The sequence below is a fragment of the Stomoxys calcitrans genome, chromosome 1, assembly GCF_963082655.1.
Source record: "Stomoxys calcitrans chromosome 1, idStoCalc2.1, whole genome shotgun sequence".
Taxonomy (NCBI): domain Eukaryota; kingdom Metazoa; phylum Arthropoda; class Insecta; order Diptera; family Muscidae; genus Stomoxys; species Stomoxys calcitrans.
In genome coordinates, this window is record NC_081552.1 from 176,195,558 (window position 1) to 176,217,439 (window position 21,882).

Genomic DNA, 21,882 nt, shown 5'->3' on the forward strand with positions numbered 1-21,882 from the left:
TTTTGGACGAATATTCTTATTGATGCATGCAAATTGAGCCCGGTTGAACCGGGTTTAAGAGAAAGTTTGTTTGCAAGCTTAAAAATCCAAACTAACAGTAACACCTCGAAATATTGATTTGCGACCCCATAAAATATATATATTCTGGATCGTCTCGACATTCTGCGTCGAGCTAGTCACGTCCGTCCGCCTGTCTGTCGAAATCACTATAGCGGTCGAACGCGTAAAGCTAGCTGATGGAAATTTTGCACTGATACTTTTTATAAATGTAGGTCAAGGCCATATCGGTTCAAATTTGGGTATAGCTCCCATATAAACCGATCCTCGGATTTTACTTCTTGAGCCCCCAGAATCCGCAATTCTCATCCGATTTGGCTGAAATTTGTCCCAAAATCCTAAATTATGACTTACAATATCAGTGTTTTATCCGAATAGCTCAATATTGTGATATACGACCTCCTCAGTACCGATATCCCGATAGGGCTTCTAGAGCTGAAAATAATTCAAATACAATCTCAGCTAATAATGGTACATTTTTAGCGGAATCCATGGAAGTGGGTACACAAAATTCGGCCCAGATGAACTTGGCACGCTTTTAATTGTTGTTTTTTAAGTTTCAATGACATTTTTGTAAAAAAACACATTAATATCATTTTCTCTAAAAACAATATATTGACAAAAGTTTATCTACCAAAACTTTCCCTGAAATTTTGAATTTTGGCACATAATTTTTTGTTTGGCCTAGAGACAAAGCTTTTTAAAATTTGAAAAAATCAGTTTGGATTTGGATATAGCTCCCATATATATGTTCCTCCGATTTGCAGTAATAATGCAATAAAATAATCATATGTTAACCGATTCTATCTACTGGCAAATTTCATAGAAATCGGTTTAGATTTAGATATTGCTGCCATATATGTATAACGCACTATTTTCACTTCTAGAGCCACTACAAGCGAATTTATTGACCAATCGCGCTAAACTTGTACACAATGCTTTCCTCGATGTCTACCGTGTTTGTAACACCCAGAACGAAGAGAATTGGACCCATTGATAAGCATACCGATCGACTCAGAATAATTATCTGATTCGAATTAGCTTTGTCCGTCTGTCTGTTTGTCGTCTGTCTGTCCATGTTAATTTGTATACAAAGTACAGGTCACAGTTTTCATTCGATCACCTTAAAATATGATACAGATATGTTTTTCGGCCCAGAGACGAATTGGAAAAAAATGGTTCAGATTTGGAAATAGCTCCCAAATATATGTTCGTCCGATTTGGAATAATATTGCAATAAAGTGTTCGTAGTAATCGGTTCAGATTAAGATGTAGCTTCCATATCTGTGTTTGTCAGATTTTGGGTTATTTGCAATAATATTGTCATTTATCAACCGTAGTTATTACAGAACATATTTGTTCGACATGTGATTTATAACCCATCTTGAAACCATCCGGCAAGGTCCATCAACATTGGCTCAGAATAAGATATAGCTAACACTTTGTACTTCAAGGGTAGGTGTAGGGTATCAAACAGTCGGCACCATCCGACTTTTGCCTTTCCTTACTAGTTTTATTTAATTTACTTATCACTCTTTCATTGCAATGCGTAAAATTGGTAAAGATACCACAATTTTTTTTTTTTTGGAAATTGTCGTCGCTACTGTGTGCAGGAATTGGCCCATCGGCGGTGACATGTGGTTAAAGTCAGTGCTGAATTTTGTGCGGCTTGCCAACACACTATTTTTAGGCCCATCCTAATGTTTCAAAGCCTTCAAAATGTGATTATCATTGCGAATATTCTAGTTTTATAGTGATAATTTTGACGAACCAGCTTCAGTGTTTTTATGAAATTTTTTCTTTTGCGCTCATTTTAATTTGCTCTCAAGCCAGTTTTATGATTTCAACAGGTTATTGTTTGTGTCGGTCTATTGGTTTTAAATGAGTTTATAATTTCACGCAAATAAGTTAAAAAACAAGTAAAAAGGCGTTAAGTTCGGCCGGGCCGAACTTTGGATACCCACCACCTCGGGTATATATATAAACCACCTTTCGTCAATTCCGGGGAAAAATGCATACCTTATGACACCTAGCAGCTATATAGAAATATGTTTCGATTTGGACTAAATACTAATAAATACAAGTCATTGTTCATCTGTTTAAAACAAAATTTTCCTCTTTTTAGTAGCTATATCTAAAAAAAAACCGTTCTGAACCATAAACGACACGGACGTCGAAAATCCTAGCATACGTCACAGTGTCAAATTTTAGTGAAATCGGATTATAAAAGCGCCTTTTATTGGGCCAAAGCTTTTCATCGAGATATCGGTCTGGACCGATTTCGACCAAGTTGCAGATACATGTCGAAGAGCCTAACACAACTCACTGTCCCAAATTTCGGCGAAATCGGACAATAAATGCGCCTTTTATGGCCACAAAACCTTAAATCAAGAGATCGGTCTATATTGCAGCTATATCCAAATGTGAACCGATCTGGACCAAATTAACAGAGGAAGTTGAAAGGCCTAACACAACTCACTGTCCCAAATTTCAGCAAAATCGGATAATAAATGTGGCTTTTATGGGCCTAAGACCCTAAATCGGAGGATCGGTCTATATGGGGGCTATATCAAGATATAGTCCGATATAGCCCATTTTCGAACTTAACCTGCTTATGGACAAAAAAACAATCTGTGCAAAATTTCAGCTCAATATCTCTATTTTTAAAGGCTGTAGCGTGATTTCAACAGACAGACGGACAGACGGACGGACATGTCTAGATCGTCTTAGATTTTCACGCTGATCAAGAATATATATACTTTATAGGGTCGGAAATGGATATTTCGATGTGTTGCAAACGGAATGACAAAATGAATATACCCCCATCCTTCGGTGGTGGGTATAATTAAGGAACTATACATGCTAGGTTAGGTTGAAAAGAGGGTGCAGATATTAATCCGCCCCATGCCACTATGGACATACACATAAGCCAGTAATCGGCTTGTTGTGCGCTCCAAAAACTATAAAGTTACCTCTAAAAAGAAAATTTTATATAAGTGAGCTCGAAGTCCTGTGTCCCGTTATGATACCAATACCTATACTGACCTCCTTCTTGCTTCCTTTCAATAATAGCCTCGTCTTATCACGACCTGGATCCCCCCATAGGATTTTTCCCGTCCTACCGACCGTTTCCACTATGTTGCATGCGCATTCGTCGCCCTCTCCCTTAACTCGGACTGCGTCGACCCGAAAGGCCTCGGGTTAACCAAGTTTATTGACGGCAGTCCTTTGGCCTTCACCGCCAAATCGTCTGCCCTTTCATTTCCCCTTGCTCCGTTATGACCCGGCACCCAAACGAGGCAGATTTTGCCATAATCAGAGAAGGCGTTAATCTCCTTCTTCTACACTGCACTTACCGTCCTGGTTGTTATTGGCCTTGTGGCAATTTTACTGTCGATAAAGATGTATTATGGTCAGGCAGTCTAAAACAAATCTCAGTCCCTGGGTTCTTAAAGTAAACCCCCAGGCCCACTCTGTCCTCTAGCTTTGATCCATCCGTGTTACATGATCTACCAGATGGCAATACTAGGGTTCCGTCAATCCAAGACTGTGTCGCTGACAGCAGTGCCTCACATTCGACTCCAAGGTTCATCTCAGGTATCCGATCACAACCTCTTCACATTCTTCCAGGTTTCCTATCGTCGCCTCGATTATACCGCTATGGTATGAGCTGCTCCCATCTTCAATCCATTCTCCCATCGCCTTAAGTCTCATAGCCGCAGTGGCTGCCTCACATTTAATCTGTATGCCAATGGGTCGGATATCTAGGATAATCTCCAGTGCCTTAGTGGGCGTGATCCTCATCGCTCCGCCTATGCCAAGACAACATGTTCTTTGATCCTATTGTATGGTCCTTATGTTGCACTTTTTTTCCATAGCAGTCCACCAAACTACTGAGGCGTAAGTAAGTATTGGTCTAATCACGCTCCTGTAGAGCTAGTGGACTATCCCCGGATTCAGGCCTCAATAAAAATGTTAAATATTTAAAAAATATATATATTTTTACCATCTATGTTCTGCTTAAATGATGCCGCTTATTTCTTCTCTCATGGCCAAACAATTGAAGGTTGTCTCATTTGTTTAACAACCACAAATCATATGGTGCAATTCGCCAACTTGTCATCATGGTGTCATTTCGAAATTGGCATTGTTCTCAACATAACTAAAGAATCTTGCCCTCTTTTGCGTACGTGTGCCAGTTAAATGAGAGAAAGAGAAACTCAAACCAAGAGAACGTGCAAAAACATTGGGATGTTTGCTGAGAATGTAGACACAGAGCTAACATTTTAAAACCGTCAAACTGGCCGGCTGTTTTCAGTTGTTCACGTGAGACCACCTTCATCAATCCACCTTATTCTCCTCCGAACTCGATCGAAAATCCGATTTTTAAGAAAAAGATGTAATTTTTCAAGTTTTTTGCCCTGCTTTTTTAGCTGTACTTTTCCCAATGCAGGGTTGTCAAGCTTAGTTAATGTGGTAATTATATCATAGATGCGTTTTCGCTATTAATACGATTCAAATACAACATACCAACGCACGGCCCTTGAAGCCATCACACCTTATATGGTTGAAAAGTTTTATAACCAAAGACGAAACGCGTCCCATAGTGTGCGTTGCTATATTTGGCAAAAAAAAAAAATAAAAACAAGTAAAAGCGTGCTAAGTTTGGCCGGGCCGAATCTTATATACCCTCCACCATGAAACGCATTTGTCGAGCTCTTGCCACGGTATCTCTTTTTAGGCAAACAAAGGATAAAAGAAAAGAATTGCTATGTTATTGGAAGAATATCAAGTAATGGTTCATTTCGGACCATAATTGAACCGAATATTGGAGACCATAGTAGAAGCCATTGTGTAAAATTGCAGCCAAATCTAGTAAGAATTGCGCACTTTAGTGGCTGAAGAAGTAAAATAGGTAGATCGGTTCATAGGGGAGCTGTATTAGGTTATAAACCGATTCATGCCACATTCGACATGAATATTAAAGGTCATGAGAGAAGCCGTTGTACAAAATTGCATCGGGTATTACTTGCGCCCTTTAGATAAAGATCCCATATTGATTTATATGGCAGCTATATCAGATTGTGGACCGATTTGAACTATTCTTAGCACAGTTGTTGAAAGACATAACGAAACACCTCATGCAAAATTTCAGCCAAATCGGATAATAATTGCGTCCTCTTGTGGCTCAAGAAGTCAAGACCCCAGAACGGTTTATATGGCAGCTATATCAGGTTATGGATCGATTTGAACTATTCTTAGCACAGTTGTTGAAAGTCATAACAAAACATCTCATGCAAAATTTCAGCCAAATCGGATAATAATTGCGTCCTCTAGTGGCTCAGGAAGTCAAGACCCCAGATCGGTTTATATGTAAGCTATATCAGGTTATGAACCGATTTCAACCATACTCAAAACAGTTGTTTTCAATTTCAGCCAAATCGGATAAGAATTGTGCCCTCTAGCGGCTCAAGAAGTCAAGACCCCAGATCGGTTTACATGGCAGCTACATCAAAACGTGGATTGATATGGGCCATTTACAATCCAACCGATTGGATTGGAAATATTTGTGCAAAATTTCAAGCGGCTAGCTTTACTCCTTCGCAAGTTAACGTGCTCTCGACAAACAGACGTCATCTAACTGTACTTCATTGGAAGTTAACGAGCTTTTGACAGACAGACGGACGGACATGGCTAGATCGACTAAAAATGTCAAGACGATCAAGAATATATACTTTATGGAGTCTTAGATGAATATTTCGAAGAGTTATAAACAGAGTGACGCAATTAGTACACCCTTACCCTATGGTGGAGGGTATAATAAAAATACTTTGAGCTTTAATTCAAGAACAGCAAATTTGAATACAACAGTCTACTTTAAAAGTACCATTTTTTATCCCATTAAATTTTAGAATTTAATATCAAAATTTGAGACTAAGTGGCTAAGCCTCCCACCTTCAATGGCGGGCAATATGGGACTCAGTGGAGTACGAATTTCCTATGTTTTATTTAAATAGTATAAAGTACAAATCACGACTAATCGGTTACTATCTGTTATCGCATGGCGTCGTAACAATCCAGTACAACTTTGCAGAAAATAAGACATAGCCGTTATTATTTGGGATCAAGTAGCTGGGGGCCGCTCCACTCCCAATATTAAGACCTATGTGGAACAAAAAGATACAGATTTTTGCATCTGGTTGCGAATCTGATTACTATTTGGAACCAATTATCTGGGCTTCAATGAAATGTTTTTATTGGTGGACTAGCTGACCCGGGCCCGCTCCGCTGCGCCTTCTTTTACTTTATATGGAACAAAAGTTTCCTTGGAATATTTATTTTTGACAATTAAAGACCTTTTAGTGAAATACCATGCTACGAAAATAGTATATCCCTTGACTAACAACTTAACAATATAAGTGCCTTTGTCCAAATCCCATATGATCTTTATTGGTCTACGAATTTTAGTTTGGATGAAAGGTGTACTCCATTCTTAAATTACTCTATTTCAGCCCGCTACTCTCATGATATCTGATTTAAGGATGTTTTCGGGGGTGAGGTGGTCCCCCAGGCACTTGGCCGTGAAAAAATATCAGCATCGTGCTCTTCTTTCAAAAACCATTTATTTAAACCCCATATTGCCATTGGTTTAGGGGAGTTTACACGATGAGGCGTCCCCCAAACATGTGGCCCAAAATAGGTTATCAAAATCGTTTTCTAATCTTAAATACCACATATTGGCATGGTCGAAAAATTTTTATCCTTTGCGGGGTGTTTTGGGGAAGGGGTGGACCCCCGGAAACGTGGTCCCACATTTGGATATCAGATTCGTATTCTACTCCCAAATACCTTTCATTTGAGTCCCATATTGCCATGGTCGGTAAATATGTCCGATTTAGGGGTGTTTTGGGGGTTGGGGTGGTCCCCCTAGAATTTGGTCCGACAATTGGATATCAGATACGTTTTCTTATCCTAAATACATTTCATTTGAGTCCCACATTGTCGTGATTTTTCTAAATATATGTTTGGTAGGTTTTAGGGTGGGGCGGCCCTCTAGGTACCCCGTCCGAAATTTGGATACCAAATTTTTATTTTTAGGGTACTATATGAGAGCACACAAAATTTCGCTTAAATCGCACCACCCATCTCCGAGATCTGGCGTTTCTGAAAATTAGGGTAAGCGGGAGGGTCCGCCCCCCCTTCAGATATCAAAAAATTTAGTACCCTATTTACACCACGGGATCATATACACCCTATTTGCACCACGGGATCAATATACACCATCTGTGAAAATTTCAAGAAAATCGATTCAGCCGTTTCTGAGTCTATAAGGAACACACAAACAAACAAACAAACCTACAAACAAACACAAATTGATTTTTATATATAAGAAGATTACGAAATCTGATATCCAAATTTCGGGCTAAGTGCCACCTGTATGCCGATCAGAACTGTATGTTAATCAAATGAGAGGACTAAGTGAGTAGAGTTCAAATCTGATGTTCCCATCAGAAGTCTCTGATGGGAAGAGTTTAGTGGCCGCCAATCCAAAATAGAACTCTGAAAACAGAAATAGTTTTTAATTTTTACCATTTTAGTAAAGAAATACTCCTTTCCCACTTTGTGCTGTTACAGCAAACATTTTCTTGCTTTTTTCTCTGCATAAATATAGGTCTATTAATCCAAAGATGTAGCCCCTCAATAAACCATTCTTTCAATTTGATTTCGTAAGCTCCTAATAGCTTAAATTTTGAATAATTTTTGTTGAATTTTAATATATATATTTATGCCCTCCAGTGCTCACACCAAATAGTGGTCGGCCGCCATTGGTTTCTATTGGGCCAATTAGACCCCATGGCGGGAAGCCTAAGCTTTTATTAGATTTGGTTGAAATATGGTACGAAAATGAAATATGGTAGAGGACGTAATCCTCTAGCAACCACACTATACATCATCCAGACAGGTCCATAAAAGATATAATCGCTTATAAATCTCTAAAAGTCTCAATAATCTGCCGATTTGGTTTCTCCAAAATAATTCAGATATAAGCTGAGTTATAAAGCTCGAGTCTCAAAGATAATTTTTGTCAATTGTGTTTTGAATTTGTGTCACTTTTAAGTGTCCATTTTTTCCAAAATGTCTATCTTGCTACGACCATATGATATGCATGTAATATTTCCAGTGTACATTGGTTCATTCATTTACACAATGACGGATTCTATGCAACAATCTTGCCATTGAAGGATTCTCAAGCATTCATTTTTTTTGTTTTTGCCATCTCAAATGTGGTAAGAGGGCAGTTGTATAGTATTTTATGGCTTGCAACCCGAAGGGGCTGAAATAGAGGAGGTCTGCATAAATGTGTGTTGTGAAGAGAGGTTAGTTATTGCCACTATTTACGAAATATACTAACACAAGCATACATCATTTGCACATTCACACATAGAGCAAGGAGCAATGCACACCCAAACCCACACACACTTAACCATGCATAAATTTTGTGCAATTGTTTTCCAATGGTTATTATTGTGGCCACTATGCATTGTGGCTGTACTCTACTCTCGCAACAACATTGTTTTGCCAAGCATCTGCTGCTTTACCATTGCATCTCTCACCAGCCCAAACGCAACCATTCTCCATGAACAGTGGTTGACGACTTTTTGGCATAATATTCAATGGTAATTTTTAAGCATTTAAGTGCCCTAAACATACCATATGTGAAATTTCAAAAAATTTCTTTCTCTATAATGCGTTGGGCGCAAAGTGTTACACATAATCTTATAAAGGGTGATTTTTAAGAGCTATAGGAAAGTTTTTCAAAAAAACACTTAAAATTCAAAGAAATTCATGAAATCTTTATTTGAATCGATAGCACGATTCACGGTCATTGTTTGAAGATTATTTCATGCAAATGTTGACCGTGACTGCGCCCCAAATGGTCCATCCGCTTAGTGCAATTTTGTCATACTCTGCTTCAATGTTGTCTTCCAATGCGTCAATTGAAGCGGGTTTGTCTGTATAGACATGAGCTTTAACATAATCCCACAAAAAATAGTCTAAGGGCATTAAATCGCACGATTTAGGCGGGCAATTGACAGGTGCCTAATGTGAAATGAAATGTTTACCGAACTCGCCTCTCAAAAAGTCCATTGTTACGCGTGATGTGTGGCATGTCTTGTTGAAGACAACATTGTTGAAATAACATGTCATGCAAGTCAAGCTCTGGAATGTTGGGGAAAAAAAAGTTGGATATCATCACCATTCACAGTTACGTTACGATTCGCATTATCTTTGAAGAAGTACGGTCCAATGATTCCACCATCCCACAAACCGCACCAAACTGTTACTTTTTTCTGGATGTATTGGTAGCTCTTGCAATGCATCTGGCTGATCTTCACTCTAAAATCGACAACGATTTAGTTCATGGACTAAATCGATATGACAGTTGTTCCCTCTACGAGAAAAGTATATGTAATATGATTACCTTGACATCAAGAATCGTTTACTCTTACGTAAAATCATCTATGAGTGATGTCCGGAGTACCTGTATCAAAAATTGCAATTTGAAACAACTCGCAGGATTTTTAAAGTCGCCCCGCAGTATCGTCTGCTCATATCAAAATGGCAATATTTTACAATTTTCCTTTTTAGACTTTCTCGATTCTCAGCTAGATCTATTATATCTTTCAGTTGATTAAATTGATAACATGGATGTCGAAAAGGATCATTAATGGCATAGTATGTTTTATACTAAGAAGTTTTCAAAAGACCAAAATATCTGGTTGGTCTGATAGGAACGTTACAGAAAATCCGACTCAAAAGAAATCAGGAATCTATCGGTACTCATACGAAGGTAAAGAACTTCTGTCCCACCCATTTCGACGGAGACAAAATAATAGAAATTGTTTTGAACCGATTCTATCAAATCAGAATGAATATTGTTATACGAATCCCATACCACTGAACCATACTCGAGATTACTTCTGACTAGCGACGTATATAAGTTTTTCGTCACAGAGAAATCGTTAAGTTCTTTACTCCAGCGTTTCATGAAGCCAAGAGCACTAGGTGCGTTGTTTACAACCATTGAGATGTGTTGACGCAAGTTTTAGCGTTGGTCTAGAAGAAATCCAAGGTATTTAAAGCTATAGACTACTTCAAGTTGATTGGAATCCAAAAAGTAGCTAGTTTTAAGAGAGGTTGTTTTTGAAAATGATATGTGTTTGCATTTGGAAATATTAATTTCCATAAAGTTCTGGTTGCACCATTCGTAGAGTATCAAGGTCATACTCAAGATAACACTGGTAATCAGAGTCTCTCGTTGATCTGAAGACCTTTACATCTGCATACATCAAAATATTCGAGTGCTTTAAAGTAATAGGGTTTGTTTTATGAACAAACAAAACAGCACAGGACCAAGGTGACTACCCTGTGGAACACCTGAAGAGACAACAATTGATTTGGAAACTGCAGTACCAAATTTAACTCTTTGAGTATGTCCAGTCAGATATGATCTGATCCACTTTAGTAAAGATGGACTGAAACCAATAAGATCTATTTTCCTTAACAGAAGGTTGTGGTTGACTTTATCAAATGCTTTACTAAAATCGTTATATATAGTATCCGTTTGGTAGCGTTGGTAGGGAGACAATATAAAAGAGACTTGATGTGAAATAGTGTCAGTCAGGATTTTCTCTAATAGCTTCGGAATAGCATTCAAAATTGAAATGCCACTGTAATTAGATACCTCATTGCGATTTCCGGCTTTAAATAACGGTCTTATATAAGATTGCTTCCACAATTCCGGCAGATATCCATGCTTTAATGAACTGTTGAAAAGTGTACAAAGGGGATACGAAAGTTCGAGAGCGCAATGCTTTAAAATGTTCGATGGAATTCCATCTGGACCGGGATTAAAAGTTATCTTCAGTGACCTTAAATTTTCAAGTATTACGTTTTCGCCAATCCCAGACACGTCTATAAAAGCTGAATTGATGATTGTGTATGGATATGTTCCACATAAATCATAATATTTATCTGAGTAGGTAGTGCTAAAAAAGTCAGCAAAGATGTCGGCAATGCCTGAATCTTTATCAGCTACTTTAGCTTTATATCTAAGAAAGTTCGGTAAACTATTACAACGGCGCTTTGAATTCACAAATTTTTAGACGGATTTAGGATTTTATTTCTAATTTTATTCAAATAACTACCATACGCCAAATTGTTTTCTTTATTATATTCGCATCTTGCTACACATACATCGAAAAGTCAGACGTTGACCTGAGGTTTAAACCTTTTATATAATTTATTCTTCTTGTTCTTCAGCCCACAAAGATTGGTTGTTTTCCATGGAGGACCAGATGCGTTGCAAAAAGTAGTTTTAGGGATAGTTGAAAAGTTGAAATTATTTCATCGATTTATTTAGATCTGAAAATTTCATTCCAATGAATTGATGAGAGTAGTGAGTTCAGTTTAATGTAATCAGTTTTAGCAAAACAGTACACTTTTTCAATCGCTACATCTCTTTTAACTTTAAGAGTGGGAAAGGGTATAATAATTTGAGTGTCGGATGATGTCTATCCTCAGAACCTACAACCGCATCATTAGAACTTAAATATAACTCAGATGGTGGATTAACGAAAACAAGATCGAGTAATTTAGAAAATGAATTGTTTATGTAATTAATTTGAACAAGTAAAAGCGCGCTAAGTTGGGCCGGGCCGAATCTTATATACCCTCCATCATGGATCGTATTTGTCGAGCTCTTGCCTCGGTATCTCTTTTTAGGCAAACAAAGGATAAAATAAAAGAATTGCTATGTTAATGGAACAATATCAAGTTATGGTTCATTTCGAACCATAATTGAACTGAATATTGGAGACCATAGATAAGTCATTGTGTAAAATTTCAGCCAAATCTCTCTTTCTATCTACCTATATAGATTGATCTGATTCATATTTTGGGTCAGATGTCGGGAGGCTTAAAACAACTCACTGTTTCAAATTTCAGTGAAATTGGGTAATAAATAATGCTTTTATGGGTTTCAGACCCTTAATCGGCAAATCGGTCTATATGACAGTCATATCTAAATATAGTTCGATTTGAACCATATTTGGGTCGAATGGGAGGAGGTTTAAAAAACTCACTGTTTCAAATTTTAGCGAAATTGGGTAATAAATAAAGTTTTTATGGGCTTTAGACCCTTTATCGGCAGATCAGTCTTTATTCATAAATGGGGTCCCATTTGGCCAGTTCTAGAACTTAACCTGAATGCGGCAAAAACACAAATTTGGGCCAAATTTTAGCTCAATATCTTAATTTTTGAAGATATTGAGCTGTAGAGTGATTACAACAGACGGACGGACACACACGGTTATCCTTAAATCGTCTTAGAATATTACAACGCTCCGAAATATTTATACTTTGTAGGGTCGGAAATGGATATTTCGATGTGTTGCAAACGGAATTACTAAATGATGGTGGTGAGTATAAAAAATCGACCCAGCCTAATGCATATACTTTGTTGGGTCTCAAATCAATATTTCGATGTGTTGCAAACGAAATGGCATAATTAGTATACCCCTATCCTATGGTGAAGGGTATACAAATTCGATAAATTTGCTAAGCCCTGTAACAATTCCATAGCAGGAAGGTCGTAAACATTTCGTTTTGAACGTTCATCCCATAGCCTACCGAATCATTGCAGCGATTAAACCGTATTTTCTTGTATCGCAACCGGAGCAAATAGAAGATTCTCGAGAAAGGTGAATAAAAAAACATCCGTCACCGTCACCTTGGTATATTCACACCCAGACTCGCAAGCATATATGCAATATCGTTTGATGGTATGCTTCTATGGCATGCCACCCTGCATAGAGTCAAGTAGTGAATTTCTTGTACCTCCTCCTCCACGGACAAGTCTTCAGCAACCATTGCTGAGTCGTCTCTTGAGTCGCCAATCCCATCACTGCTTTGAAACTTTGACTGGTTGAGGTTTTGGAGGTAGCCATTGTTTAGAACTAATACAAAATGTCTCTTGCTCCCATCAGCCTCATACAATCTAAGAATTTTTCAGTCGGAGGCCACCGTAGCGCAGAGGTTAGCATGTCCGTCTATAACGCTGAACGCCTGGGTTTGAATCCTGGCAAGCAAGTGAAGACGATGTTGAACCGGTCTTTTTCTCAAGTCTCGCAAGAGGTGTATTCGTCAGAAGCCTCTTGCAACACTTAATGATTCAGAATTTTGTGGCTAGACCAATTGCTCCGACTAGGACCTTGAGATTAACAAAGCTTTCGCTTTGGTTGGATTGGGATGCCACCGTTGCGCAGAGGTTAGCATGTCCGCCTATGAAGCTAAACGCCTGAGTTCAGCGTGGTTATCTCCTCCTAATACTGGCATTTATGAGGTACTATGCCATATTGAAACTGCGGAATACTGAATTTTTTGTCAAAAAAAGTATTTTTATTAATTAGTCTTTATTGAAAAAATTTACTTAAATACCTTGATTTTGTGTTTTTTGTTTGAAAAGGACATATTTTTAATTGCTTTTTAAGTGAAATTTGATTAGGATATATCAACTTAAAGGGGATGCTTTGTGTACTGCAAAATAGGCAATTTTTTTACTAAAAAAAATTGGAAAAACCCCACGACTTCCGAAATTCTAAAGCCCAGATCCGCCATTTGGGTACACGTTTTTATACCCTCCACCATAAGATGGGGGGTATACTAATTTCGTCATTCTGTTTGTAACTACTCGAAATATTCGTCTGAGACCCCATAAAGTATATATATTCTTGATCGTAGTGACATTTTATGTCGATCTAGCCATGTCCGTCCGTCTGTCCGTCCGTCCGTCCGTCTGTCTGTCGAAAGCACGCTAACTTCCGAAGGAGTAAAGCTAGCCGCTTGAAATTTTGCACAAATACTTCTTATTAGTGTAGGTCGGTTGGTATTGTAAATGGGCCATATCGGTCCATGTTTTGATATAGCTGCCATATAAACCGATCTTGGGTCTTGACTTCTTGAGCCTCTAGAGTGCGCAATTCTTATCCAATTGGAATGAAATTTTGCACGATGTGTTTTGTTATGATATCCAACAACTGTGCCAAGTATGGTTCAAATCGGTGCATAACCTGATATAGCTGCCATATAAACTGATCTTGGGTCTTAACTTTTTGAGCCTCTAGAGTGCGCAATTCTTATCCGATTGAAATGAACCATAACCTTATATAGCTGTCATATAAACCGATCTTGGGTCTTAACTTTTTGAGCCTCTAGAGTGCGCAATTCTTATCCGATTGAAATGAAATTTTGCACGACGTGTTTTGTTATGATATTCAACACCTGTGCCAAGTATGGTTCAAATCGGTCCATAACCTTATATAGCTGCCATATAAACCGATCTTGGGTCTTGACTTCTTGAGCCTCTAGAGGGCACAATTCTTATCCGATTTGAATGAATTTTTGCACGAAGTATTTCGTTATGATATCCAACAACTGTGCCAAGTATGGTTGAAATCGGTCCATAACCTGATATAGCTGTCATATAAACAAATCTGGGGATTTGACTTCTTGAGCTTTTAGAGGGCGCAATTCCTATCCGATTTGGCTGAAATTTTGCATGACGTATTTTATTTTTACTTTCAACAACTGTGTCAAATAAGGTTCAAATCGGTTCATAACCTGATATAGCTGCCATATAAACCGATCTGGGATCTTGACTTCTTGACCCCTAGAGGTCGCAATTATTATCCGATATTCCTGAAATTTTGTACGACGGATCCTCTCATGACCATCAACAAACGTGTTTATAATGGTCTGAATCGGTCTTTAGCCCGATACAGATCCCATATAAATCGTTCTCTCTATTTTACTTCGTGAGCCCCAATGGGAGCAATTCTTATACGAATTGGCTGAAATTTTACACAGGTCTTCAACATATAATTTAATTGTGGTCCGAACCGGACCATATCTTGATATCGTTTTAATAGCAGAGCAACTCTTTTCTTATATCCTTTTTTGCCTAAGAAAAGATGCCAGGAAAAGAACTCGACAAATGCGATCCATGGTGGAGGGTATATAAGATTCGGCCCGGCCGAACTTAGCACGCTTTTACTTGTTTATACTCCATATGTCCCCTAATCCCATGCAAATATTAATATAATTTTGTACTCAGTAATATAAGTAGCCTTCACAGCAAATATACAAAAAAAAAAAATGTTTTTTTAAAGACACTTTTATTTGTAAACTTCAAAAAGAGCTACTAAGATATTTCCATTTGTTGTTTTCTTAGAAGTCATTGTAAAATGAATCCAAATCACGTATAAAAATGAAAATCGAAACACAAATGCCTTCGTAAGCCGCAAAATACGAATCTAATCACGGGCAAAATGTCAAAAAATAACAAGTAAGAACGTGCTAAGTTCAACCGGGCCGAATCTTATATACCCTCCACCATGGATCGCATTTGTCGAGTTCTATGCGCGGTATATATCTTTAGGCAAACAAAGAATATTGAATAAGAACTGTTATGCTATTGGAGCTATGTCAAGTTATACTCCGATTCGGACCATAAATGAATGCTTAACATTGTAGAAATCATTGTGTAATATTTCAGTTCATTCGGATAAGAATTGCGCCTTGTAGAGACTCAAGAAGCAAAACCGTTTATATGAGAGCTGTATCAAGCTATTGGGCGATTCAGACCATAGTAGACACGTATGTTGAAGGTCATGAGAGAAGCCGTTGTACAAAATTTCTTCCAAATCGGATGAGAACTGCTCTCTCTAGAGGCTCAAGAAGTCAAGATCCTAGATCGGTTTATATGAGAGCTATATCAGGTTATGTACCGATTTGCGCCATATTTCGCACAGTTATTGGATGTCATAACAAAACACCTCATGAAATTTCAGTCAAATCAGATGAAAATTGGGCGCTTTATTGGCTCGAAAAGTCAAAACCCTAGATCGGTTTATATGGCAGCTAAACCAGATTATAAACCTATTAGAATCATACTTAATACATTTGTTAGAAGTGATACCAAAACACTACGTGCAAAATTTCAAATCAAATGTCAAATTGGATGAGAATTGCGCCCTCTAGAGGCTCAAGAAGTCAAGACCCTAGATAGGTTTATATGGCAGCTATATCAAAACATGTACCGATTTGGCCCATTTACAATCCCAACCGACCGACGCTAATAAAAAGTATTTGTGCAAAATTTCAAGCGGCTAGCTTTACTCCTTCGAAAGATAGCGTGCTTTCGACAGATAAACGGACGGACGGACATGGCTAAATCGACTTAAAATGAAATGACGATCTAGAATATATATATACTTTATGGGGTCTCAGACGCATATTTAGATGTGTTACAAACAGAATAACGAAATTAGTTTACCCCCATCCTATGGTAGAGGGTATAAAAATTAAAACTCGTATATCCCTAAAACCAGTGTTGATATCGTATACCTCTTATTTTAGGGATTTTCGAACACTATCCAGCAGAATTTTATAAATCGGCAGCCTAAACTATTTTTCGAATTGCCGAGATTATCAACTTTAGGGGCCTGCTAAGAGGCGCCAGGGCCTCCATCAGTTTTTTTTTCGATTTTATCCCACTGTGCGACGTTCGGACTTGGCTATATAAAGAATGTCCTTTATCATTGAGCTTAAAATTTAAACCGGACAGCACTCAGTGATATGTAAGAAGTTTGCCCCAGCTCCTTAGTGGAATGTTCATGGGCAAATTTGCAATCAGATCCATCATTGATGAAACGCCGGGTTTTCATAGTGTGGTTATGCATTATGTTAGCCCCTATTTCATAAAGAGTACTGAACCACTTTACGCGACAAAGGCGATTGGACTATAAAATCCCTGGTAATAGAAACTACTACTAAATCGAATCAGAAAGTGATTCTGAGTCGATCGGTATACTAATCAATGGGTCTATCTCTCTTCCTTCTGGGCGTTTCAAACAAATGCTCTAAGTTATAATACCCTGTACCACAGTAGTGGTGTAGGGTATAATTACGGCTAAACTTGGGTTTTGGGGGGTTGAAAAAAAAATTATTTTGGGGATAGGTATTTAAATCAACTTATGGACCTATCGATTTAGTGTGAGTGTTGGAGGGTTCAAGCAACAAATTCCGGATGCAAATTGAGGCATCTGGGGGCTCAAAAAGTCGAATCGAGGTTTCGGTTTATATGGGAGTTAAATCCATGTTTATGCCCATATGACGCATTTGCTATTTTCAACAACAATTTAAGGTACCTATGCAAAATTCCAAGCGGATGTCTTCATCCATTCAATCGCTATCGTGTTTTCAACAGACAGATAGACTTACTATATGTATATGGGATGAACCCACTAATTTGTATTTTACTGACTGGGAATATTCTGCAGCCAGTATTTCCCTTAAACTTATGGTTCAAACTGTGGCTTGTTTGCATTCCCAAATCAATGTTGCATATGTATTCCAATGAACTCTGATGCCCACAGTGCAGTGTCCAAGCAAAGGTTGGCAGATAATAATGGCATATTCAATACTGCTGCTGCAGCAGCTGCCACCACTACTGATGCGGTGGCTTGTATTAACTGTAGAGCAATCTTATCGTCTCTGTGAGGATGTTTAGCATGCATTGCATTTTGTTACAGCGGCCACCATCAGTTGGATATTCAGTTTAAAGTCGGTTAGTGGATGATGCGAGTGCCAGGACTAGTGCCAGTAGTTCTTTCCTCCAAGTGCATTTTTGTTGTACTTAATCTCTCCACTACGAGTGTGAGTTTTGTGTAAAATACGTGTAAGGAGAGAGAAGGCAAAGTGAAAGCATAAAATGGGCACCGTCATTGCAATGGAGTAGCTAGCCCCCGAATGTGTAACGGTGTTTCAGCTCATTCTACATATTGACATTTATACACGTTTACAAGCTGCTGACACAATTACAAACGTAAAAATTGCAATTTGCATACACATTTGCTTTCGTCCTTGCATTGCAAATCACATTTGGAGCTGTGTTGGTGTTGGTGTGGAATCCTGTGTTGGCGTGTTGGTGTTAGCCCCCATTAGCCCCAAAGCTTATGGTGCATGAGGTTGGTGTGTGGATTTATTTTTTGGGAGTCTGTAAATTTGAGTGTGTGTGTGTGAGAATGTGCATGTGTGTTTCATAAACGATATGCACATACTTTAGCATACAGAGTGAATGACTGACTTAATGACTGACTGAGTCAGTGCCTGAACCCTGCTACTCTACTTACATTGGTAAGTAGACTAAGTTGGCTATTTGTTTGCATTAAATGCCCGTGTGTAACTCTTCTTTGTAAGCAAGCCGGGGTTTATATTGCATAAAGTATGATGCCCATGTTCGCTTGCAAACATGTATGGGTTTTTGGTGTTTTTTTTCTTCTTCTTCTTCTCTTTTTACTGGGCAACAGAAAAACATTGCTAGTACCATAAAAGAGTTTTCACAATGTTATTTAAAACACCGTTTTATGTTGTTTTTGGCTGTTCTCGCTCTCTAGCCTGCTTCTATGCTGGATGACTATTTGGCTGGCTAATGGCATTTCAGTGAACAACATCGAAACTTTTTCAAAAGTTTTTTTATAGTGTTTTCGATTACGGCCAAGTTATTGTTATTTAATTTCAACAAACAGTGGGAATACAAAGAGAAGGAGACATACAAAACAAAAAAAAAAAAAAAAAACATTGAACCATTTTGTGGCTTTCAAACTAAGTCGAATTTTATTCAGTTTCCAGCAAACAGAGCAGCAACAAGCGTTGAATAAATCGTTGGGGGCCCTCTTCAGCCCTCCATCATAGGATAATATACCAAACTAGTCCCATATTCTTCCGATGATAGTCTCCGATACCAAGGATGTAGATGTTATAAAATGTAGGTGATTTTCGAAGATTTATATAGGGTGATTTTTTAAGTGCTATAGGAAAGCTATTAAAAAAAATCATTCAGAACAAGTAAAAGCGTGCTACTATACCCTCCACCATGGATCGCATTTGTCGAGCTCTTGCCACGGTATCTCTTTTTAGGCAAACAAAAGATAAAAGAAAATAATTGATATGTTATTGGAACAATATCAAGTTATGGTTCATTTCGGACCATACTTGAACTGAATATTGGAGACCATAATAGAAGTCATTGTGTAAAATTTCAGCAAATCTAGTAATTGCGCATTTTAGAGGCAGAAGAAGTAAAATAGGGAGATCGGTTTGTAGGGGAGCTGCATTAGGTTATTAGACGATTTATGCCATTTTCGACACGTATGTTAAAGGTCGGCGTTCAAATCGGAAAATAATTGCGCCCTCTTGTGGCTCAAGAAGTCAAGACCCCAGATCGGTTTATATGGAAGCTATATCAGGTTATGGACCGATTTGAACTATTCTTAGCACAGTTGTTGGAAGACATAACAAAGCACGTCATCCAATATTTCAGCCAAATTGGATAGGAATAGCTCGCTGTAGAGGCTCAAGAAGTCAAGACCCCAAATCGGTTTATATGGCCGCTATATTATGTTATAGACCGATTTTAACTATTAACAAAACACCTCATGCAAAATTTCAGCCAAATCGAAGAGTAATTGCGACGTCTAATGGATCAGGAAGTCAAGACCCCGGATCGATTTATATGTAAGCTATATCAGGTTATGAACCGATTTCAACCATACTCAAAACAGTTGTTAGAAGTCTTAATAAAACACCTCGTGCTAAATTTCAGCCAAATCGGATAAGAATTGTGCCGCCTAGCGGCTTTAGAAGTCAATATCTCATATCCGTTTACATGACAGCTATATCAAAACGTGGACCGATATAGCCCATTTACAATCCCAACCGACCTACAGTAATAAGAAGTATTTGTAAAAAATTTCAAGCGGCTAGCTTTACTCCTTCGAAAGTTAGCGTGCTTTCAACAGACAGACGGACGGACAGACGGGCGGACAGACGGATGGACGGACATGGCTAGTTCGACTTAGAATGTCATGACGATCAAGAAATATATACTCTATGGGGTCTTAGACTAATATTTCGAGGAATTACAAACAAAATGACGAAAAGAGTATACCCCCATCCTATGGTGGAGGGTATAAAAATGCTTGAAATATTTATTTGATCCGATAGTACGTATCATCCATATACTTTAATGTTTGAAGATTATTTCATGCAAACGTTGAACGTGACTGCGCCTCAAATGGTCCATCCACTTAATCCAATTTTGGCATCCTCTTTCCAACATTTCGCCCGGTATCTCACGAATAAATGTTTAAGTGTTGTCTTCCCATGAGTCAATTAAAGCGTGCTTGTCTGTATGGACATTAGCTTTAACATAGTCCCACAAAAAATAGTCTAAAGGCGTTAAATCGCATTATCTGGGCGGCCTATTGACCGGTGGCGAAAGTGAAATAAAATGTTCCCCGAACTCGTCTCTCTACAAGTCCATTATTACGCGTGCTGTGTGGCATGTGGCATCGTCTTCTTGAAACCACATGTCATGCAAGTCAAGCTCTTGCATTTTGGGCAAAAAAAAGTTGGATACCATCTCACGGTAGCGCTCACCATTCACAGTTACGTTACGATTTGCATTATCTTTGAAGAAGTACGGTCCAATGATGCCACCAGCCCATAAATCGCACCAAACTGTGACTTTTCTTCATGCATTGGAGACTGTTGCAATGCTTCTGCCTTATCTCCAAAATCTACAATTGTGCTCATTTACGTACTCATTGAGAATAAAATGATCTTCGTCCATAAAATGGAAGAAACGCGCGATGAACAGTTACAATTCAATAGCGTTGTTCGTTTGTAAGACGATTCTTGGTTAAATTATAAATCAAACTGAAGATGTTTGACAGTGAAACAAAACATGAAACGCTCGTGAGCTGTTTAAACCAGTCTTGCCAAAACGATAATAGCTAAAAAATCACACTGTAGATGTAATCAAATGTGGGTGATTTTTAAGTTTACCTATCTACTAATTTTTTTCCCATGAACATTCCATTAAGGAGCAGGGGATACATCTCTCATATCAATGAGTGCAGTACTATTAAAGTTTTAAGTTCAATGATATGAGGCCTACTTTTTAATGCCGCGTCCGAACGGCGCACAATGGGGAACAGCGCACAGTTGGCGTGGTTAGAGTTCAGCTTAGTGATATCGAGATCGTGTGCAAAATTTCACACTATCTCGTTGTCTGGGCGTCTTTTTGCAGGCCCCTAAATTTTATTACCTTGGCATTTCGAAAATTTACCCCGGCTGCCAAAACTTCAATTGTGGTCCGATTTTCAAAATTCTTTTTTTCTGGATAGTGCCCAAACTCCCTGCTTGACATATACAATATCTGCACTGATTTCGGGGATATACGAGTTTAGATTTTTATTTGGCTTCGTATTGAGCAATTTGCAAAGGCATTTATTTGAGTTTTATGCATGTAACAAGATTTACAGCGACTTTGCCGCAAGAATTGTCCACATGTGATAATTCAGTTAAAAGTTATACAGTTTGGAAGTAAAAAAATGTGAAAAGTGTATTGTTGCAATTTTGGTAAAAAAAGTATTTTTATACCCTCCACCATAGGACGAGGGTATACTAATTTCGTCATTCTGTTTGTAACACCTCGAAATATGCGTCTGAGACCCAATAAAGTATATATATTCTTGACCGTCATGTCATTTTAAATCGATCTAGCCATGTCCGTCCATCCGTCTGTCCGTCCTTCTGTCTGTCGAAGCACGCTAACTTTCGAAGCACGGAGTAAAGCTAGACGCTTGAAATTTGGCACAAATACTTTTTATTAGTGTAGGTCAGTTGGGATTGTAAATG

The 21,882-nt window shown here is 38.3% G+C and overlaps 1 protein-coding gene across 5 annotated transcripts in view; it reads left to right on the forward strand.

Annotated features, from left to right (window-relative positions):
• Positions 1-21,882, forward strand: part of LOC106093416 (band 7 protein AGAP004871) — a 302,264-nt gene that overhangs the window by 65,219 nt on the left and 215,163 nt on the right. For 3 of the 5 annotated variants that reach the window (XM_059369276.1, XM_059369238.1, XM_059369321.1), the window contains exon 1: positions 17,742-18,004. The exons of 1 other annotated variant lie outside the window; for it this stretch is intronic. The gene's annotated coding sequence lies outside the window, so the exon portion shown is untranslated. Of the gene's footprint in view, positions 1-17,741; positions 18,005-21,882 lie in introns of those variants that run through there. One more of the 5 variants, XM_059369295.1, reaches the window with a different exon arrangement.